The following is a 15,382-nucleotide window of genomic DNA, read 5'->3' as shown; positions in this document are numbered from 1 at the left end:
AGCTCCCCATCTATTCAACCTTCTCATGTTTCTTAGCTGAATTCAAAAGAACTTGTTCCTTATCACCTCACACTGATCAGAATGGCCATCTCCAAAAAGTCTACAAATAATAAATGCTGGAGAGGGTGTGGAGAAAAAGGACCCTCCTACACAGTTGGTCGGAATGTAAACTGGTGCAGCCACTATGGAGAACAGTGGCAGGTTCCTTAAAAAAATAAAAATAGAGCTACCATTTGATTCAGCAATCCCACTCCTGAGAGTATATCCAAAGAAAACCATAATCCAAAAGGATACATGTACCCCAATGTTCACAGCAGCACTATTTACAATAGCCAGGATGTGGAAGCAACCTAAATGTCCATCGAGAGATGAATGGATAAAGAAGATGTGGTACATATATACAATGGAATACTACTCAGCCATAAAAAGAATGAAATAATGCCATTTGCGCAACATGGGTGGACCTAGAAATGCTCATACTAAGTGAAGTAAACCATACAGAGAAAGACAAATATCATGATATCGCTTATATGTGTAATCTAAAATATGACAGATGAACATATTTACAAAATAGAAACAGACTCACAGACATAGAAAACAAACTTATGGTTACCAAAGGGAAAAGGTGGGGGGGGGGGGGGGGATAAATTAGGAGTTTGGGACTAGCAGATACACACTACTGTACTATATATAAAATAGGTAAACAACAAGGTCCTACTGTATAGCACAGGGAATTATATTCACTATCTTGTAATAAACCATAACAGAAAGGAATTTGAAAAAGAATAGACACATGTATATGTATAACTGAATCACTTTGCTGCACATCTGAAACTAGCACAACATTGTAAGTCAACTATACTTCAATTTTTTTTTTTTCTTTTAGGGTACACGGGCCTCTCACTGTTGTGGCCTCTCCCGTTGCGGAGCACAGGCTCCGGACGTGCAGGCTCAGAGGCCATGGCTCACGGGCCCAGCTGCTCCGCGGCATGTGGGATCTTCCTGGACGGGGGCATGAACCCGTGTCCCCTGCATCGGCAGGCGGACTCTCAACCACTGCGCCACCAGGGAACTCCTATACTTCAAGTTTTTAAAAATTTATTTGTTTATTTATTTTTGGCTGCGTTTGGTCTTTGTTGCTGCACGTGGGCTTTCTCTAGTTGTGGTGAGCGGGGGCTACTCTTCGTTGCAGTGCGCAGGCTTATTGCGGTGGCTTCTCTTGTTGAGGAGCACGGGCTCTAGGCACATGTGCTTCAGTAGTTGTGGCGCATGGGCTTAGTTGCTCCGCGGCATGTGGGATCTTCCCGGACCAGGGCTCGAACCTGTGTCCCCTGCCTTGGCAGGCGGATTCTTAACCATTGCGCCACCAGGGAAGTCCCTTCAATTTGAAAAAAACCCTTCAGGTCCCATATTTGAAAAAAAATCTCAATGAACAGACACATCCTTGATGTTTCACTCCCTTGAACCTACTTTCTCACTCCCTTTTAGAGCTTCAGTGTCACTCTCATTTTTGGCCCCACAGAAAAAGACATACTGTGCCTTGTGCCTTCTTTTGTTTCCAAACGTACATTGGGCCTCTTCTCCAGTGTACATTTTCAATTTTCACTTTCGGAGTCCATTGATTTGCCCTCTCTGCCCTGCGGAGAGCACAGCAGTTCCTGGAACTGGTGTGTGTGTGTGTGTGTGTGTGTGTGTGTGTGTGTGTCGGGGACTCTGAGTGCCGGGGCCCAGGAGAAAGCCTCTCATTCTGATGCATTCGAGGCGTTGGGTGTGGGGTTCCCAGCCTCTGGTCCTCCCAGCACTCTCCTTCCTTCCCGCACTGAACTTCTTACAAACAGCCAAGTCTTGTTTTTAAGGTTTGAGTCTGTCACCTCCTCCGCAACAGATTCCCGCTGAATGGAATTCCCCAAATGTGCCCAACGTGTAACTGGAAAGTATTTAGAAGACTTCGAATGCTGTGCTTTGTAACCTGATGTACATGAATGTGTACGTTCTGAGTCCTCGGCTACGCTCACTCTGGCCGCTGCCTGATCCCTCGTTTCCCCGTAATGCAGTTTTCGCCACATTGCTCCAAGAAGTTGCTCTGTCAATGTGCCAGTGACCTCCTGGCTCCTACTACATCCACTGACTGCTTCCTTGTCCTGCTCTCAGATTTGAGCTGCTCACTCCTTCCTTCTGTTACCCTTGGGGGTCACTAAGCTCCCTCTGGCCTTTGTCTTACTTCCCCAGGTGCTCCTAAGTGTTCGACTCCTCTGCTCCACCCCTAAGTATCGGAGGGTTCCAGGGCTGGGTCCACGCCCACCTTCCCCATCTGCATTAGTCACCTACGGCTGCATAGCAAGTTACCCCAAGACGTAACGCAACAAGCGTTTATTATGTCACCCAGTGCCAGAGTGGTTCTGGCTCAGAGTCTCTCGTGAGGTTGCTGTTAAGACGTTGAGCGTGGTTGTGGTCATTTGATGGCTTGACTGGGACTGGACGATCCACTTTCAAGGTGCTTTACTCATACTCCTGGCAGGAGGTGTCAGTTCCTCACCACGTGGAGCTCTCCAGAGGGCTCCTTGAGTGCCCGTGTGACAGGGTGATGGGTTTCCCCCAGAGCCAAGACAGAGCAAGAAGGAAGCGAGATGCCTTTTACACCCTGGCATCGGAAACCATACGTCGACACTTCTGTAATCTGCTGCTGGCTGCACAGGTCAGCCCCAAGCATCCTGGGAGTGGGGACCACACAGGGGAGTGAGTACTGAGAGGCTGGGGACCACCTCAGAGGTTGGCTTCCACAACCCCTCTACTCTCTCATCCAGAGCTGCCTTTACAAAAACCGCCTCCAAGCTAATTTGTATCTCCAGCCTTGATTTTGCATCTGAACTCCTGCCTCCTGGACACTGCTCCGGGAATGTCAAATTGACATCTTAAGCTAACGTGTCCCAGGACAAATCTTCAATCTCCCTTATAATCTACTCCTCACCCGCAGTCTTCCCAGCCTCTATGAAAGGCATCACTCTCCACCCCAAAGCCCAAACTCAAAACAGAAAAACACAAAATAGAAGCTGTTCCTTTTTTTTTTTTTAAATATTCTTTCCCACTATGGAATATAGTTCCCTGTGCTGTACAGTAAGACCTTGTTGTTTATCCATTCTCCGTATATAATCGTTTGCATCTGCTAACCCCAAACTCCCAATCCTTCCCTCCCCCTTGGCAACCACAAGTCTGTTCTCTATGTCTGTGAGTCTGTTTCTGTTTCACAGATAAGCTCATTTGCGTCGTATTTTAGATTCCACATAGAAGTGATATCATGTGGTATTTGTCTTTCTCTGTCTGGCTTACTTCACTTAGTATGATCATCTCTAGGTCCATCCATGTTGCTTTGAATGGCATTATTTCCTTCTTTTTTATGGCTGAGTAGTATTCCATTGTATATGTGTATTTCAATACGACATCTTCTTTAACCATTCATCTGTCGATGGACATTTAGGTGGCTTCCATGTCTTGGTTATTGTAAATAGTGCTGTTATGAACATAGGGGTGCATGTGTCTTTTTGAATTATGGTTTTCTCAGGATATATCCCCAGGAGTGGGGTTGCTGGATCATATGGCAGCTCTATTTTTAGTTTTCTGAGGAACCTCCGTACTGTTCTCCATAGTGGCTGCACCAACTTACACGTCCAGCAGCAGTGTAGGAGGCGTCCCTTTGCTGTACAGCAGAGATTGGCACATTGTAAACCAACTGTACTTCAATTAAAAAAAAAAATAGAAGCCATTCCCCATTCTTCTTCTTCTGTCCACACCACATATCCCCGCCAACACATACCCTGCCTCAACTCAACCTTCAAGATACAACAGGATTCATTCTGTTTGCATCCACCTTGAGCTGGGAGCCACCATTTCTCCCTGGATAACCGTGACATCCTGATGGCTCTGGTCCTTCCAGCTCCAGAGTAGTCTATCCTCCACGAAGCAAGCCCCAGACCTTCTTCAGACAAGTCACATCATGTCACCCCTCCCAACTCAGCCTCAGTCAGTGGGCCCACAACACACATAGACTGAGAAGTGCCCGCAAGGTCACTGGCATCCTGGCCCCCAACAGCTGCTCATAGCAAAGCCCTCATTCCTTGGTCACCACACTCTCACCACCCTGCCTTCCTGCTGTCCCTGAAAACTTCCTCTGCCCCCTGACCTAGACTTTTGCACTTCCTCTCATAATAATTCCCTTTCCTCATAATTCCCATGGCTGGTTCCTCCTCAATCTTCACATCTCAGCTCAAAGGTCACGTTCTCAAAGGCAGAGCTGGGACCAGGATGAGGTGAACTTGAAGGAAGCACCAAAAACCTCATCACCAAGATAAATAATATTTTAATGTAATTTTTTTTTAAAAGATCGCCATGAATGCCAACAAAAGGAAGGAAAACATAACAAAAATTTAAAGTCCAGTGTGTGCTGAGCCATATTGAAGCTTGAAGCAAAAGAAAATGGAAGCCCCTATAAATGTGTTTTAATGTAATATTTTAAGGATTAATTTTTCCAGAATATTGAAAAGTAGGCATGTTAAAATTGAAAAGTAGGCACGTTAAAACTCACAACATTATCTTATGTTTAAATATTTTAATTATACAAAAGAGAAAAGACTCCAGCATTTACTATAATTCTACTTTCCTGGCTTTAACAGAAGCAAACTGATCAATAATATTTTCTTTTTTTTAAAGGACGGTCTTTTATTATTATTATTATTATTATTTTGGCCGCACTGTGTGGCATGCGGGATCTTAGTTCCCTGACCAGGGGTCAAACCCGTGCCCCCTGCTTTGGAAGTGTGGAGTCTTAACCACTGGACCTCCAGGGAAGTCCCCAATAATATTTTCAAAATCTATTTCTGGAAAACAGTTTACCTTTAAAAAATATACAAAAGCATGGATAGAACAGTGTACGTTTCCTTTTGCCTCAGACTCCGATACGGCGTGGCACAAAATACAGTCAGATTGTTTCTGTATTTAAAATTTTATTATTTCATTCATCATGGATTTTTTTGCATTAATGTTTTTTCAAATTTTTTTTTCCAAATTTTCAAAAATTTTTTCAAATGTTAAAATACCACTTATCTTGAAGACTATGTGTTTTGTGCTGTTACGTATTGAGTTTGCTGTGTGCCCATCATTCTTTCCTTCACTCAATCCTCACATCAACCCCGAGAGTTGTGATGTGATGGATTTCCCCCACCCCAGGAGGGGGGACAGAGGGGGTGTCTAACTCTGCAATTAGAATGAGAGCTGACCACCCATTCTCCGCTGTGCCTCAGGGGTCTCATCTGTAAAGTGGGGAGTTAATATCACCCACCTTTGGGATATGTCGTGGGAATTCAACAGGAAGCACTTAGCATGGTGCCTGGCACATGGTAAGCATTAAGAAATGCTCGTTACTATATAAGGATAGTGACCATGGTGTAACAGCAGCCGTTGGCTCCATCCAAATCTAAAAATGCTGATTCTAAAGATACAAGAATTCTTCATCTCTGTGAATAGTTCCGCCATCTAAAATATGTCCACTTCTGCCTCCCCCTTGGCCGTCACGCTGATCGAGGCCCCCTGTCCTATGCATGGCCCAGCCCCTGGCCTGGTGAAGTCACTGAGTAAACATTTGTTCTACTTTTGTGCGACTGTTTGATCTCTTTCTCCCTCTCCCGGTGGCCTCTGAGTCTAGGAGGCAGCGGTCACGTCCCCTTCTGGGCCCTGGAGAAAGCCTGGCTGAGACTAAGTGTTCCAAATTGACGACACCAACAATGTTAATAATTGTAGTAGCTAAACTATAAATCCCAAAGCTCTTATCATCTACAAGGCTCTTCTTGATCCAACCCTTGGCCCCCACCACCTAATAGCTCTTCAGCCGCTCTGGTCTCCTGGTCCTGCCTTGAATGCATGCAACAGGCCTTTGCACGTGCTGTGCCTACTCGTTGGAATGTTCCTTTCCCGTGACTAGCTCCCTGCCTTTATCCACCTCTGTCCTCAGTCATCACAACCACTCAACACTTTCACCCCACTCTCTTTCTCCCCTACTAACTCCCCCCCTGAACCCCTGAGCTCTTTATCACAGCACACAAATTGTGTTTCGTTGATGGGTCTGTGTGCATCGTTGTTCCCCAGGGTTTCTTAACTTCCCCACTGCTGACATTAGGGGCTGGATAATTCTGAGTGTGTGTGTGTGTGTGAGTGTGTGTGTGTGTGCGCGCGCGCATGCGTGTGGCTGTCCTGTGCATTGTAGGATGCTTATTTAGCAGCATCCCAGGCCTCTATGCACTAAATGTTAATAGCACCCACCCTCCTTAAGTTGTGGTAACAAAAATATTTCCAAAGGCCCCTGTGGGAAGCAAAATCTCCCCCTGCCCCACGTTGAAAACCACTGCTGGATCCCCATCTCCTGGAAGAGGGTCTGCCACGGCTGTTGGGGTAAAATGCATAGTTTGTGAATGAATGGATGGATGGATGGATGAACGAATGAATGAATGATTAAAGTAGATAATGCGTCATGAGCTTGCAGTTGACTTGGGACATCTAACACTCCACAAACTCCAAGAGTGCCATTCAATTGCGGGGAAAGAACACATCCGGGCCTCTGGGGGACGTCCCTCAGGCCTGAGCCCTCCCCACACCGGTTGGTTTTGTTGTCCACTGTTGCAGGCTGCTCTCACCTGGTGTGCAGGACAAAGGCCAGCTCAGCCTGTTGCCATGGGAACTTCACTGGGCAGGGGAGGGGAGGAGCTGCAGAATCGCGGGTACAGAGAGAAAGAGAGAGAGAGAGAGAGAGAGAGAGAGAGAGCCTCGGGGCGTGGAAATGTCTGGTCTCTTCAGGGAAGGGTGTGTGGGTTCAAGAACATCTTAGCGCCCTTGCCATGCAACACTAGCGTGTGGAAAGAACAAAATATGTTTGACACCTACATGAACACCCACTCTCCCTGTGCCATGAGACAGGTTTCCTCCTTACAAGGCCATCTGCGTTTGATTCTGGGGAGACTTAGGCTGCCTAGTACTCCTTGCTAAATGATTTTTGTGAGTGTTATTCAAAGCGTGAGTATCTAATGGAGAAAGGAACTAATGTCATCTCCTGGTATGATGATGAAAATAAAACAGGGTGTGACAGTTAAGGACTGACTTGTGAACACAACTGTACACTGAGTTCTCCCAGTGAAACGTGGAACCTGGAGGCGGGCGGGGCTTGGGGACCCCAACACACAGGGCACTGAGAATTCTTCAAAGATGCAAATTGTATATAGGAAAGGGCTTTCTTCTTTGGACTGCAAGCCCCCACATCACTTATTTTACTTTATTTTTCAGTGAAAGCTTTTATACTTGCAGTTGTGGCTTCTTTTTTTTTTTTTTTTTTTGCGGTACGCGGGCCTCTCACCGTTATGGCCTCTCCCGTTGCGGAGCACAGGCTCCGGACGCGCAGGCTCAGCGGCCATGGCTCACGGGCCCAGCCGCTCCGCGGCATGTGGGATCTTCCCGGATCGGGGCACGAACCCGTGTCCCCTGCATCGGCAGGCGGACTCTCAACCACTGCGCCACCAGGGAAGCCCAATTGTGGTTTCTTACAATGTTAGGGTACAGATTGTACATCACTTATTTTAATTAATTGCCTCGTAAACGTCTCCGCGATGACCACAAGGTAGGCATGCGTGCTCTGGTGAGCTCCAGAAGCGGAATTGCTCGGTCAAAGGGCGAACATGTTTTATGGGGAGAAGACCTTAATAGACATTTCTCCAAAGAAGACATACAGATGGCCAGTAGGCCCATGAAAAGGTGCTCAACATCACTAATTATTAGAGAAATGCAAATCAAAACTACAATGAGGTACCACCTCACACCAGTCAGAATGGCCACCATTAAAAAATCTACAAACAATAAGTGCTGGAGAGGGTGTGGAGAAAAGGGAACTTTCCTACACTGTTGGTGGGAATGTAAATTGGTGCAGCCACTCTGGAGAACTGTATGGAAGTTCCTCAGAAAGCTAAAAATAGAATTACCATATGATCCAGCAATCCCACTGCTGGGAATATACCCGGACAATACTATAATTCAAAAAGATACATGCACCCCTATGTTCATAGCAGCACTATTCACAATAGCGAAGATATGGAAACAACCTAAATGTCCATCGACAGACAAATGGATAAAGAAGATGTGGTACATACATACAATGGAATATTACTCAGCCATAAAATAGAATGAAATAATGCCATTTGCAGCAACATGGATGCAACTAGAGATTATCAGCATAAGTGAAGTAAGTCAGATAGAGAAAGACAAGTACCATATGATATCACATATGTGGAATCTAAAATATGGCACAAATGAACCTATCTATGAAACAGAAACAGACTCACAGACATAGAAATCAGACTTGTGGTTGCCAAGGGGGAGGAGGGAAGGATTACGAGTTTGGGGTTAGTAGATACAAACTATTATCTATAGGATGGATAAACAACAAGGTCCTACTGTATACAAGGAACTATATGCAATATCCTGAGATAAATCATAATTGGAAGGAATATTAAAAAAAGAATGTTGGGCTTCCCTGGTGGTGCAGTGGTTGAGAGTCCACCTGCCGATGCAGGGGACACGGGTTCGTGCCCCGGTCTGGGAAGATCCCACATGCCGCGGAGTGGCTAGGCCCGTGAGCCATGGCCGCTGAGCCTGCCCGTCCAGAGCCTGTGCTCTGCAATGGGAGAGGCCACAACAGTGAGAGGCCCGCGTACCGCAAAAAAAAAAAAAAGAAGGTCTATGTGTGTAAAACTGAGTCACTTTGCTGTACCGCAGAGATTGGCACAACCTTGTAAATCAACTCTACTTCAATAAAAAAAAATTCTTAAAAAAGGGGTGAGGGACTTCCCTGGTGCCGCAGTGGTTAAGAATCCGCCTGCCAATGCAGGGGACTTGGGTTCGAGCTCTGGTCTGGGAAGATCTCACATGCCGCAGAGCAGCTAAGCCCGTGAGCCACAACTACTGAGCCCGCATGCCACAACTACTGAAGTATGCACACCTAGAGCCCGTGCTCTGCAACAAGAGAAGCCACCACAATGAGAAGCCCCCACTCACCGCAACTAGAGAAAGCCCATGCGCAGCAACGAAAACCCAACGCAGCCAAAAATAAATAAATAAATGAATTAATTTAAAAAAAGAAAAGGGTGGGGGCGAACCTATTTTAGACTTTGACACATTGCCAAAAACGCTTGCCAGGGCAGATGTGTCCACCACCCGCATGCAGAAAGGAGCCTGCTTCCCCAGCCCAGTGTCAACCTCACACTCGCAACTTTCATCTTTGCCCACCTGGTGTGGTGGAACCGTCTCAGTTTGTCCACGGCCTCCAATTTTTTGGATCACAAGTAGGTGAGATTTTCACTAACTAACGTAGGTCCAACGTTGCAATTTTTTGCTTTGTGAACACCCTTTTAGATCCTCTGTCCTGTTTTTCTATTTTCATGTTCAACTCTTACTCACCAAAACAGAATTTATATAGGAGAGATATACATTCCCTGGACTACCACGTCTGCAGCATTGAATTTAACTTGTTGATTCCCCTCCTCCAATCTTTGTTAACTGTGGTGTTCGTTTGTACATAGCCATACACACTATTTAAAAATTTTTTTAAATTGTGCCCAAATACACATAACATAAAATTTACCATCTTAACCAGTTTTAAGCACACAGTTCAATGGCATTAAGTTCACTCACATTGCTGCGCTACCATCACCACCATCCATCTCCAGAACTCTCTTCATCTTGTAAAACTGAAACTCTGTCCCCATTAAACACTAACTCCCCATTCTCTCCTTCCTCAACCCCTTGAAATCACCATCTTATTTTCTGTCTTTATGAATTTGATTATTCTAGGTACCTCATATAACTGTAATCATACAGGATTTGTCTTTTTTCAGCTGGCTTATTTCACTGCGCATAATGTCCTCAAGGTGCGTGCATGTTGCAGTCTGTGTCAGAATTTCTTTCCTTTTTAAGGCTGAATAATATTCCACCATACAGATGGACCACATTTTGTTCATCTATTCATCCACTGATGGACACTTGGGTGGCTTTTACCTTTTGGCTACTGTGAATAATGCTGCTATAAACACAGGTGTACAAATATCTCTTTTAAGACCCTGCTTTCAATTCTTTTGGATGTATACCCAGCGGTGGAATTCTGGGATCATGTGGTTATTGTCTGTAATTTTGTTTGAGGAATCTCCGTACTGTTTTCCATAGTGGTTGCACAGTTTTACATCTCCACCAAAATTGTGCAAGGGTTCCAATCTCTCCACTTCCTCTCCAACACTTGTCATGGTCGCTCAGTATCTGCGGGGCATTGGTTCCAGGACCTCCGCAGATACCATACTCCGAGGATGCTAAAGTCCCTTACATTCGACCCTCTGGTATCCATGGATTTAATCAACCGGGGATTGAATCCATCTGTGGTTGGTTAAATCTGCAGATGCCGAACCTGCGGATACAGAGCGCCAGCTGTGTTTTCTGTATTTTTTAAAGAAATATATAGTAGTGTGTATATGTCAGTCCCAATCTCCCAATTTATCCCTCCTCCCCCTTATGCCCTTAAGTTTGTTTTCTACATCTGTGACTCTACTTCTACTTCTGTTTTGTAAATAAGTTCATTTGTACCCTTTTTTTTTAAAGATTCCATATATAAGTGATATCATATGATACTTGTCTTTCTGTGTCTGACTTACTTCACTCAGTATGACAATCTCTAGGTCTACTGATGTTGCTGCAAATGGCATTATTTTGTTCTTTTTATGGCTGAGTAGCACAAGGAACTCTACTCAATACTCTGTAATGGCCTATATGGGAAAAGAGTCTAAAAAAATAAAAAAGAGTGGATATATGTATAACAGTTTCACTTTGCTGTACACCTGAAATGAATATAACATTGTAAATCAACTATACTCCAATAAAATTTTTTTTAAAAAGAAAGAGTTACCCTCCTAATGGGTATGAGGTGGCATCTCATTGTTTTTATGTGGTCAGATTTACATATCTCTCTTCTTTCATGCTTGTGTGCTTTTGTGACCGGTTAACAAGTCCTTCCCTGTCCATGATGATAAGAACATTTACACAGTCTCATGTGGAGCTGAAAAGAGGAGACCACTGGTGCACACTATGCCCACATAGAGAAAACTCTGTTCTTCCTCATGGTCCTGGCTACAGTTGCTCATAGAGGAATCTGAGCCAGAATTAAACTGAAAAGACGGTTCATATGGGAGAGAAGTTTCTCCCGGAAACCCAGGGCCCTTTGGACGGAGCTCTGAGAATGTCAGCATTCAGCCTGAGCGCCAGTTAAATCAACCCACCTCAGAATTTTCCCTGATTAATGAGTTAAATGCCAGACTGGAGTCCAAGCTCTGTATATATTGCCTTCTAACTCAGGAAGGGAACAGCTTTCTCGGAAACAGTAAAACGTAGCCAGTATTCTGGAGACATTCATTCCCAAACCATAAACATATTTAAGACTAGTTGTCTGTTCTGTAGATTACATCCCTGGAGCCAGTTACAAATGAATTTCTCTACTTCCCTGGAGTTAAAAAAATCTTGATTCTAATATTCTGATGGTTTCAATTCCTGTGCCCAGTGACTTTATTGGGACCTTGCAGGCATTGAGCATTTATGGCCCACTTCCAAAATTTGGTATTACATTGAATTAATGTAAAAGATCAACAAGAATAATTATAATGACTGGGATATAGATGTACACTACTTGCAGATAATAAATGAGAAAAATCTTTACGATTTTGTAAACTTGCTTTTTGTATATGTGCTTGTAAATCCATCCACAGAAACATAGTGAAATGAATCCCTGTTTTTTCTCTCATTCTCATTTTCTTTCTCTCTTTCCTTCTTCCTTTCTTCCTCTCTTCCTTTCTTCCTTTCTTTTTCCTTTCTTTCTCTCTTTCTTTCTTTCTTTCTCTTTCTTTCTTTCTTTCTTTCTTTCTTTCTTTCTTTCTTTCTTTCTTTCTTTCTTTCTTTTCTTTCTTTCTTTCTTTCTTTCTCTATCTCTCTCTTTCTTTCCCTCCCTGCTTGTCTTCCTTCCTTTCTTTTATTTTTTTTAAACATCTTTATTGGAGTATAATTGCTTTACAATGGTGTGTTAGTTTCTGCTGTATAGCAAAGTGAATCAGCTCTGTATATACATATATCCCCACATCCCTTCCCTCTTGTGTCTCCCTCCCTCCCTCCTTATCCCACCCCTTTAGGTGGTCACAAAGCACCGAGCTGACCTCCCTATGCTATGTGGCTGCTTCCCACTAGCTATCTATTTTACATTTGGTAGTATATATAAGTCCATGTCACTCTCTCACTTCATCCCCAGCTTACCCTTCCCTCTCCCTGTGTCCTCAAGTCCATTCTTTATGTCTGCGTCTTTATTCCTGTCCTGCCCCTAGGTTCTTCAGAGCCTTTTTTTTTTTTATATTCCATATATATGTGTTAGCATATGGTATTTTTTTTTCTCTTTCTGACTTACTTCACTCTGTATGACAGACTCTAGGTCCATCCACCTCACTACAAATAACTCAATTTCGTTTCTTTTTATGGCTGAGTAATATTCCATTGTATATATGTGCCACATCTTCTTTATCCATTCATCTGTCGATGGACCCTTAGGTTGCTTCCATGACCTGGCTATTGTAAATAGAGCTGCAACGAACATTGTGGTGCATGTGTCTTTTTGAATTATGGTTTTCTCAGGGTATATGTCCAGTAGTGGTATTGCTGGGTCATATGGTAGTTTTATTTTTAGTTTCCTTTCTCTCTCTCTCTCTCCTCCTCCTCCTTCTTGTAAAGACATGCCCATTAGTGGAACAGCAGAGGACGCCTTCTAGATCATGGGAGCTCATTCCCAGAGGCAGCAGAAGCAGCAGTGAATTCCTGAGTCCGGGAGCGGCGGCATCTGTGTCCTCCCTGGGCCAGTCCTGCGGCCAGTCTCTGACGAAGAGTCTGGCTCCAGAAACTCACCTAGGAATCTAAAGCTTCCCTGGCTTCTCTAAGATCTACCCGCTATCCCCTCAGCATCTCTCTGAACAGCTGGAGTCCATCATAGTGGTTTCTATTGCTCACTGCCAAGAATGCTGGCTGTCAAACACCGGCATCTCTTTGATCTGCTGTCCCAAGTTCCTGGGAGGCTCGCCCGGATCTTGGTCTCTGTGGGAAGTAGCAAAAGATGCTGCTTCTCTGGGAGGGTGCAGCCTTGTGCCACGAGGCATAGCTTGGATTCCAAACCTCTCACTTGTCCCCTTGTGCAGTGAACAGCCTGCCCAGCCGTACACTGAAGTCCTGTGGCCACACTTTCCAATCTTTAGCAAGGCAAGTAAAAGCTTCTGACTTCCCCTGCTGCACCTAGCTTGCGTGTACTGAGCGCTTCCTGTATGCTAGCCATAAACTCGCACGTGAAATTTAGTCTCAGATCCCTCTGGGAGTCAGGAGTTCCTGTTGCCTCTGTTTCTGTTATAAACCCTGTTCACATAGATCAATGATATTATCTATATTGATACTTACGGTGGCTCATTAATAAAATCAAAGGGTTTTCCATGGCTTCAAGGGCCCTCTTGACCAGAGGAGGAAACGGAGGCTCCAGTGATGACACAGGAAGGACATGATGGATGATCACTAAGCAAATCTGAGTCCAGCGTCCCCATATTTGACCAGACGCCAGATGACCTCCTGTGTTCCTCTCTGAGCCTCAGGGACCTCATCTGTCACCTGGAAGGGAAAGTCCCACTCACCTTTGTGGAGTGCTAAGGGGAGTGAATGGAAGGCATACAGCAGGTGCCTAGCATAGCACAGCCAGCCAATCGGGTTAAGTATTTTGTTACCACTATTACCATCATGGTCACCACCTTTGGTCCCTTCCCAACTGTGGTACAGACAGCTCTACACGATGCATTTGTCCCGTCCCATCCCAAATCCATCCCTGATGCCTCTCTCTGTGGCCATCCTCACACCACTGTCTTTGTTTTTTTGTTATTCTTTGGGTTTTTTTGGGGTGCGCCCTGCAGCTTTCAGGATCTTCCCTGACCAGGGATCGAACCCAGGGCCCTGGAAGTGAGAGCGCTGAGTCCTAACCACTGGACCTCCAGGGAGTTCCCTCCACACCACCATCTTGCTCTTGTCCTGTTCAATTCCAGTTGTCTGGCATCCAGCGCTACGACCACGCAGCACGGAACGGTCACCGAGTAAACGGTCCATCTTTCTGAAGTTCCTCTGTGCACTCATCCGTGTGGTTCCCCTCCCTCCCAGGGGACTCTGAGCCATGTGGACGCCTCCATCTGTGAGTCATGGATGGACGCCATGGATGCAAATAACATTGTCTATATCAAAACATACAATCCAAAGTGCTTTCCATCTCTTGACATACCCACACTACTATATATAAAATAGATAACTAATAAGGACCTACTTATTAGGCACAGGGAACTCTACTCAATACTCTGTAATGACCAATATGGGAAAAGAATCTGAAAAAGAATGGGTGTATGTATAACTGATTCACTTTGCTGTACAGCAGAAACTAACACAACAGTGTAAAGCAACTCTACTCCAATAAAATTTTTTAAAAAGTAGAGAAATAGGGCTTCCCTGGTGGCGCAGTGGTTGAGAGTCTGCCTGCCGATGCAGGGGACGTGGGTTCGTGCCCCGGTCCGGGAAGATCCCACATGCCGCGGAGCGGCTGGGCCCATGAGCCATGGCCGCTGAGCCTACGCGTCTGGAGCCTGTGCTCCACAACGGGAGAGGCCACAACAGTGAGAGGCCCGCGTACCACAAAAAAAAAAAAAAAAGAGAGAGAAATAAGTTGAGATGAAGGATAGGTTTACTTAATTTCTTATAAAATTTCCAGTACCAATTAAATTGTAAGAACATATGTATTAAGTTAATGTAAGTGGAATCAAAGTTTTATGAACAGACTTTCAAGAAGAAAAAACCAAAAAAAACCCAAGTGCTTTCCATGTCGACCTGAGCTTGCTCCACCCATGTCTTCACCTCCTGTGCTCTGTTCACTCACACTGCTCAGGGGCTCCTGGATTCCCCTGCAAAGTCCCTGTACGGCCCCGCCTCCAGGCTCCTGCTCTGCTGCTCTTCCCTCATACTTTGTCCACTCCCTTCGCTTATACGTCTGCTCAATTCCCACCCCTCCTGGGTCCTCTTGCTAAAACAGCTGCCCCCAATCACTCCCTATCCAACCACTCCTTTACTTTTTCTTCATGCTCTCATCACAACGTGATTTTAAGTGCTCTACTCTTCACCGCTTGTAACCCAACTACAACAAAAGCTCCAAGAAAGATTTGTTGTTGTTGCTAATAGGCACTGAATGCATTTTTTATTTTATTTTTAT

The sequence above is a fragment of the Monodon monoceros genome, unplaced genomic scaffold (genome assembly GCF_005190385.1).
Source record: "Monodon monoceros isolate NGI ecotype Baffin Bay Population unplaced genomic scaffold, NGI_Narwhal_1 Super_Scaffold_10, whole genome shotgun sequence".
Taxonomy (NCBI): Eukaryota; Metazoa; Chordata; class Mammalia; order Artiodactyla; family Monodontidae; genus Monodon; species Monodon monoceros.
This window is presented reverse-complemented; position numbering follows the sequence as displayed.